The sequence below is a fragment of the Oncorhynchus gorbuscha genome, unplaced genomic scaffold, assembly GCF_021184085.1.
Source record: "Oncorhynchus gorbuscha isolate QuinsamMale2020 ecotype Even-year unplaced genomic scaffold, OgorEven_v1.0 Un_scaffold_1211, whole genome shotgun sequence".
Lineage (NCBI taxonomy): Eukaryota > Metazoa > Chordata > Actinopteri > Salmoniformes > Salmonidae > Oncorhynchus > Oncorhynchus gorbuscha.
Genome location: NW_025746057.1, coordinates 174,628 through 180,742, shown reverse-complemented (window position 1 = coordinate 180,742; position 6,115 = coordinate 174,628). Strand labels below are relative to the sequence as shown.

The following is a 6,115-nucleotide window of genomic DNA, read 5'->3' as shown; positions in this document are numbered from 1 at the left end:
GTAATGACTGGTAGTCAGCAGGGACGGTCTACGAGGTAATGACTGGTAGTCAGCAGGGACGGCGAGGTAATGACAGATAGGCAGCAGGGACGGTCTACGAGGTAATGACTGGTAGTCAGCAGGGACGGTCTACGAGGTAATGAAGGTGTCACAGGGACGGGTAGGTAGGCAGCAGGGACGGTCTACGAGGTAATGACTGGTAGTCAGCAGGGACGGTCTATGAGGTAATGACTGGTAGTCAGCAGGGACGGTCTATGAGGTAATGACTGGTAGTCAGCAGGGACGGCGAGGTAATGACTGGTAGTCAGCAGGGACGGTCTACGAGGTAATGACTGGTAGCAGCAGGGACGGTCTACGAGGTAATGACTGGTAGTCAGCAGGGACGGTCTACGAGGTAATGACTGGTGTACGAGGTAATGACTGGTAGGCAGCAGGGACGGTCTACGAGGTAATTACAGGTGACAGGGACGGTAGTAATGACAGATAGGCAGCAGGGACGGTCTACGAGGTAATGACTGGTAGTCAGCAGGGACGGTCTACGAGGTAATGACAGGTAGTCAGCAGGGACGGTCTACGAGGTAATGACTGGTAGGCAGCAGGGATGGTCTACGAGGTAATGACTGGTAGTCAGCAGGGACGGTCTACGAGGTAATGACTGGTAGTCAGCAGGGACGGTCTACGAGGTAATGACTGGTAGGCAGCAGGGACGGTCTACGAGGTAATGACTGGTAGTCAGCAGGGACGGTCTACGAGGTAATGACTGGTAGTCAGCAGGGACGGTCTACGAGGTAATTACAGGTACAGAGACAGGTAGGCAGCAGGGACGGTCTACGAGGTAATGACAGGTACATAGACAGGTAGGCAGCAGGGACGGTCTACGAGGTAATGACTGGTAGGCAGCAGGGACGGTCTACGAGGTAATGACTGGTAGGCAGCAGGGACGGTCTACGAGGTCATGACTGGTAGGCAGCAGGGACGGTCTACGAGGTAATGACTGGTAGGCAGCAGGGATGGTCTACGAGGTAATGACTGGTAGGCAGCAGGGACGGTCTACGAGGTAATGACTGGTAGGCAGCAGGGACGGTCTACGAGGTAATGACTGGTAGGCAGCAGGGACGGTCTACGAGGTAATGACTGGTAGTCAGCAGGGACGGTCTACGAGGTAATGACAGGTACAGAGACAGATAGGCAGCAGGGACGGTCTACGAGGTAATGACAGGTACAGAGACAGATAGGCAGCAGGGACGGTCTACGAGGTAATGACAGGTACAGAGACAGATAGGCAGCAGGGACGGTCTACGAGGTAATTACAGGTACAGAGACAGATAGGCAGCAGGGACGGTCTACGAGGTAATGACAGGTACAGAGACAGATAGGCAGCAGGGACGGTCTACGAGGTAATGACAGGTACAGAGACAGATAGGCAGCAGGGACGGCGAGGTAATTACAGGTACAGAGACAGATAGGCAGCAGGGACGGTCTACGAGGTAATTACAGGTACAGAGACAGGTAGTCAGCAGGGACGGTCTACGAGGTAATGACTGGTAGGCAGCAGGGACGGTCTACGAGGTAATGACAGGTACAGAGACAGATAGGCAGCAGGGACGGTCTACGAGGTAATTACAGGTACAGAGACAGATAGGCAGCAGGGACGGTCTACGAGGTAATGACAGGTACAGAGACAGATAGGCAGCAGGGACGGTCAGGGTAATTACAGGTACAGAGACAGATAGGCAGCAGGGACGGTCTACGAGGTAATGACAGGTACAGAGACAGATAGGCAGCAGGGACGGTCTACGAGGTAATGACAGGTACAGAGACAGATAGGCAGCAGGGACGGTCTACGAGGTAATTACAGGTACAGAGACAGATAGGCAGCAGGGACGGACGAGGTAATGACAGGTACAGAGACAGATAGGCAGCAGGGCGGTCTACGAGGTAATGACAGGTACAGAGACAGATAGGCAGCAGGGACGGTCTACGAGGTAATGACAGGTACAGAGACAGATAGGCAGCAGGGACGGTCTACGAGGTAATGACAGGTACAGAGACAGATAGGCAGCAGGGACGGTCTATGAGGTAATTACAGGTACAGAGACAGATAGGCAGCAGGGACGGTCTACGAGGTAATGACAGGTACAGAGACAGATAGGCAGCAGGGACGGTCTACGAGGTAATTACAGGTACAGAGACAGATAGGCAGCAGGGACGGTCTACGAGGTAATGACAGGTACAGAGACAGATAGGCAGCAGGGACGGTCTACGAGGTAATTACAGGTACAGAGACAGATAGGCAGCAGGGACGGTCTACGAGGTAATGACAGGTACAGAGACAGATAGGCAGCAGGGACGGTCTACGAGGTAATGACAGGTACAGAGACAGATAGGCAGCAGGGACGGTCTACGAGGTAATGACAGGTACAGAGACAGATAGGCAGCAGGGACGGTCTACGAGGTAATGACAGGTACAGAGACAGATAGGCAGCAGGGACGGTCTACGAGGTAATGACAGGTACAGAGACAGATAGGCAGCAGGGACGGTCTATGAGGTAATGACAGGTACAGAGACAGATAGGCAGCAGGGACGGTCTACGAGGTAATGACAGGTACAGAGACAGATAGGCAGCAGGGACGGTCTACGAGGTAATGACAGAGACAGATAGGCACAGGGAGACAGGTGACAGGTACAGAGACAGATAGGCAGCAGGGACGGTCTACGAGGTAATGACAGGTACAGAGACAGATAGGCAGCAGGGGGAGGGAAGGAAGACGGAGGGATGGAGGGATGATAAGTTAGGAGACAGCTGAGACACAGAGTGCTGTCTAACCCTCACACACACGCACGCTCACACACATACACGCTGTGTGCTGGTCTCTCTCTCTCTCTGTTAGGGGTCAGGGGTCACTGTGTGCTGGTCACCTGGCCTCTTGCTGATCACCTCCACCATGCTGGAGGGGAAGTAGCCGACGCGGTCATTTCCTGTCCGGTTGTCATGGATACAACCCTTCCACCGGCCGTCAGAATGCTGCTCCAGAACCTAACACACACACACACACACACCACTGGTTAGGTGCATCTGAGTGTGTGTGTACCGTGATGATGTCTCCAGTCTTGATGTTGAGTGTGTGTGTGTGTGTGTGTGTGTGTGTGTGTGTGTGTGTGTGTGTGTGTGTGTGTGTGTGTGTGTGTGTGTGTGTGTGTGTGTGTGTGTGTGTGTGTGTGTGTGTGTGTGTGTGTGTGTGTGTGTGTGTGTGTGTGTGTGTGTGTACCGTGATGATGTCTCCAGTCTTGATGTTGAGGCTCGTCAGGTCGTAGTTGTTGCAGTACTCTGTCAGAGCTCTGACCTGCATCGCAGCTGACGCATCTACAAACACACACGCACGCACGCACGCACGCACGCACACGCACGCACGCACGCACACGCACGCACACACACACACACACACACACACACACACACACACACACACACACACACACACACACACACACACACAGAGTCAAACTCAACGTCAAAACACACACACACCCAGCTGTTGAATCACTCTGCTGTCCTGTATGGTTAGTTAGAGTTCAGGGGTCAGGGGTTACCTCTCAGGAGCTGTTTAATCTCTCTTCTGTCCTGTATAGTTAGTTAGAGTTCAGGGGTTAGAGTTCAGGGGTTAGGGTTAGCTGTTTAATCTGGTGTCCATGGAGCTAGAGTTTCAACCTCTCAGCAGCTGTTTGGTGGCCTGTGAGGTTAGTTAGAGTTCAGGGGTTATGGGTTAGGGGTTACCTCTCAGCAGCTGTTTGATCTCTCTGCTGGCCTGTGAGGTTAGTTAGAGTTCAGGGGTCAGGGGTTACCTCTCAGCAGCTGTTTGATCTCTCTGCTGGCCTGTGAGGTTAGTTAGAGTTCAGGGGTTAGGGGTTAGGGGTTACCTCTCAGCAGCTGTTTGATCTCTCTGCTGGCCTGTGAGGTTAGTTAGAGTTCAGGGGTTAGGGGTCAGTGGTTACCTCTCAGGAGCTGTTTAATCTCTCTGCTGGCCTGTGAGGTTAGTTAGAGTTCAGGGTTAGGGGTAGGGGTTACCTCTCAGCAGCTGTTTGATCTCTCTGCTGGCCTGTGAGGTTAGTTAGAGTTCAGGGTTAGGGGTCGGGGGTTACCTCTCAGCAGCTGTTTGATCTCTCTGCTGGCCTGTGAGGTTAGTTAGAGTTCAGGGGTTAGGGGTCGGGGTTACCTCTCAGCAGCTGTTTAATCTCTCTGCTGGCCTGTGAGGTTAGTTAGAGTTCAGGGGTTAGGGGTCAGGGGTTACCTCTCAGCAGCTGTTTGATCTCTCTGCTGGCCTGTGAGGTTAGTTAGAGTTCAGGGGTTAGGGGTCGGGGGTTACCTCTCAGCAGCTGTTTGATCTCTCTGCTGGCCTGTGAGGTTAGTTAGAGTTCAGGGGTTAGGGGTCGGGGGTTACCTCTCAGCAGCTGTTTGATCTCTCTGCTGGCCTGTGAGGTTAGTTAGAGTTCAGGGGTTAGGGGTCAGGGGGTTACCTCTCAGCAGCTGTTTGATCTCTCTGCTGGCCTGTGTGGCGGTGAACTGATTAACGATGTCCAGAGCCGTCTGACACAGAGTGTTCCTCACCCCAGCACTGATGCCACTCTATGGGATCAATAACCAATAATCATCAATCGAAACATCGTCAATACATCCAAGGCTCAAAATTTACATTTTTCATTGGTAGTGCTGATGCTCCCAACTTTAGGAGCACCACATACAATCTAGGAGCACCACATGAAATCTAGGAGCAGCACATGAAATCTAGGAGCAGCACATGAAATCTAGGAGCACCACATAAAATCTAGGAGCACCACATGAAATCTAGGAGCACAACAATTACAGTTACTATTAGGACCAGATGAACTAGAGATACAACCCATAATGAACCTAGATGAATTATAGTTACTATTAGGACCAGATGAACTAGAGATACAACCCATAATGAACCTAGATGAATTATAGTTACTATTAGGACCAGATGAACTAGAGATACAACCCATAATGAACCTAGATGAATTGTTCGCCTGGTTCACCAACTACTTCTCTGATAGAGTTCTGTGTCAAATCGGAGGGCCTGTTGTCCGGGACCTCTGGCAGTCTCTAAGGGGGTGCCACAGGGTTCAATTCTCGGACCGACTCTTTTCTCTGTATACATCAATGATGTCGCTCTTGCTGCTGGTTATTCTTTGATCCACCTCTGAACTAGAGACGACACCATTCTGTATACCTCTGGCCCTTCATTGGATACTGTGTTAACAAACCTCCAATTGAGCTTCAATGCCTTACAACACTCCATCCGTGGACTCCAACTGCTCTTAAACGCAAGTAAAACTAAATGCATGCTCTTCAACCGATCGCTGCCAGTCCCCGCCCGCCCAACTAGCATCACTACTCTGGACGGTTCTGGCTTAGAACATGTGGATATATGTGCAAGAGGGTTAGAGGTCAGGGCTAGAGGTATAAAGGTCAGGGCTAGAGGTCAGGGTCAAATCAAATCAAATCAAATGTATTTATATAGCCCTTCTTTCATCAGCTGATATCTCAAAGTGCTGTACAGAAACCCAGCCTAAAACCCCAAACAGCAAGCAATGCAGGTGTAGAAGCACCTGATCAAAGATGGGGCTATGGGCTAGAGGACAGGGCTAGTGGTTAGGGTTAGAGTTTAGGGCTAGAGGGCAAGAGACCAGGACTAGATGTCAGGGCTACAGGTCAGGGCTAGAGGGCTAGAGGTCAGGGCTACAGGTCAGGGCTAGAGGTCAGGAATAGAGGTCAGGGCTAGAGGTCAGGGCTAGAGGGCTAGAGGTCAGGGCTAGAAATCAGAGCTACAGGTCAGGGCTAGAGGTCAGGGCTAGAGGTCAGGGCTACAGGTCAGGGCTAGAGGTCAGGGCTAGAGGTCAGGGCTAGAGGTCAGGGCTAGAAATCAGAGCTAGAGGTCAGGGCTAGAGGTCAGGGCTAGAGGTCAGGAATAGAGGTCAGGATAAGAGGGCTAGAGGTCAGGGCTAGAGGTCAGTGTTAGAAACAGTTGTACTCACATCCAACAGCAGTCTCACCACCTCAGTCTTTCCACAGAGAGCTGCCTGATGCAGCGCCGT

The 6,115-nt window shown here is 51.8% G+C and overlaps 1 long non-coding RNA gene across 1 annotated transcript; it reads right to left on the bottom strand.

The window, feature by feature from the left end:
* Window positions 1–2,919: 2,919 nt before the first annotated feature.
* Window positions 2,920–6,115, bottom strand: LOC124021790. The gene is made up of 4 exons (XR_006836311.1): window positions 6,056–6,115; window positions 4,517–4,625; window positions 3,271–3,365; window positions 2,920–3,038 (listed from the first exon to the last, which is right to left on the bottom strand). It is a non-coding gene; the product is annotated as an uncharacterized LOC124021790 (long non-coding RNA).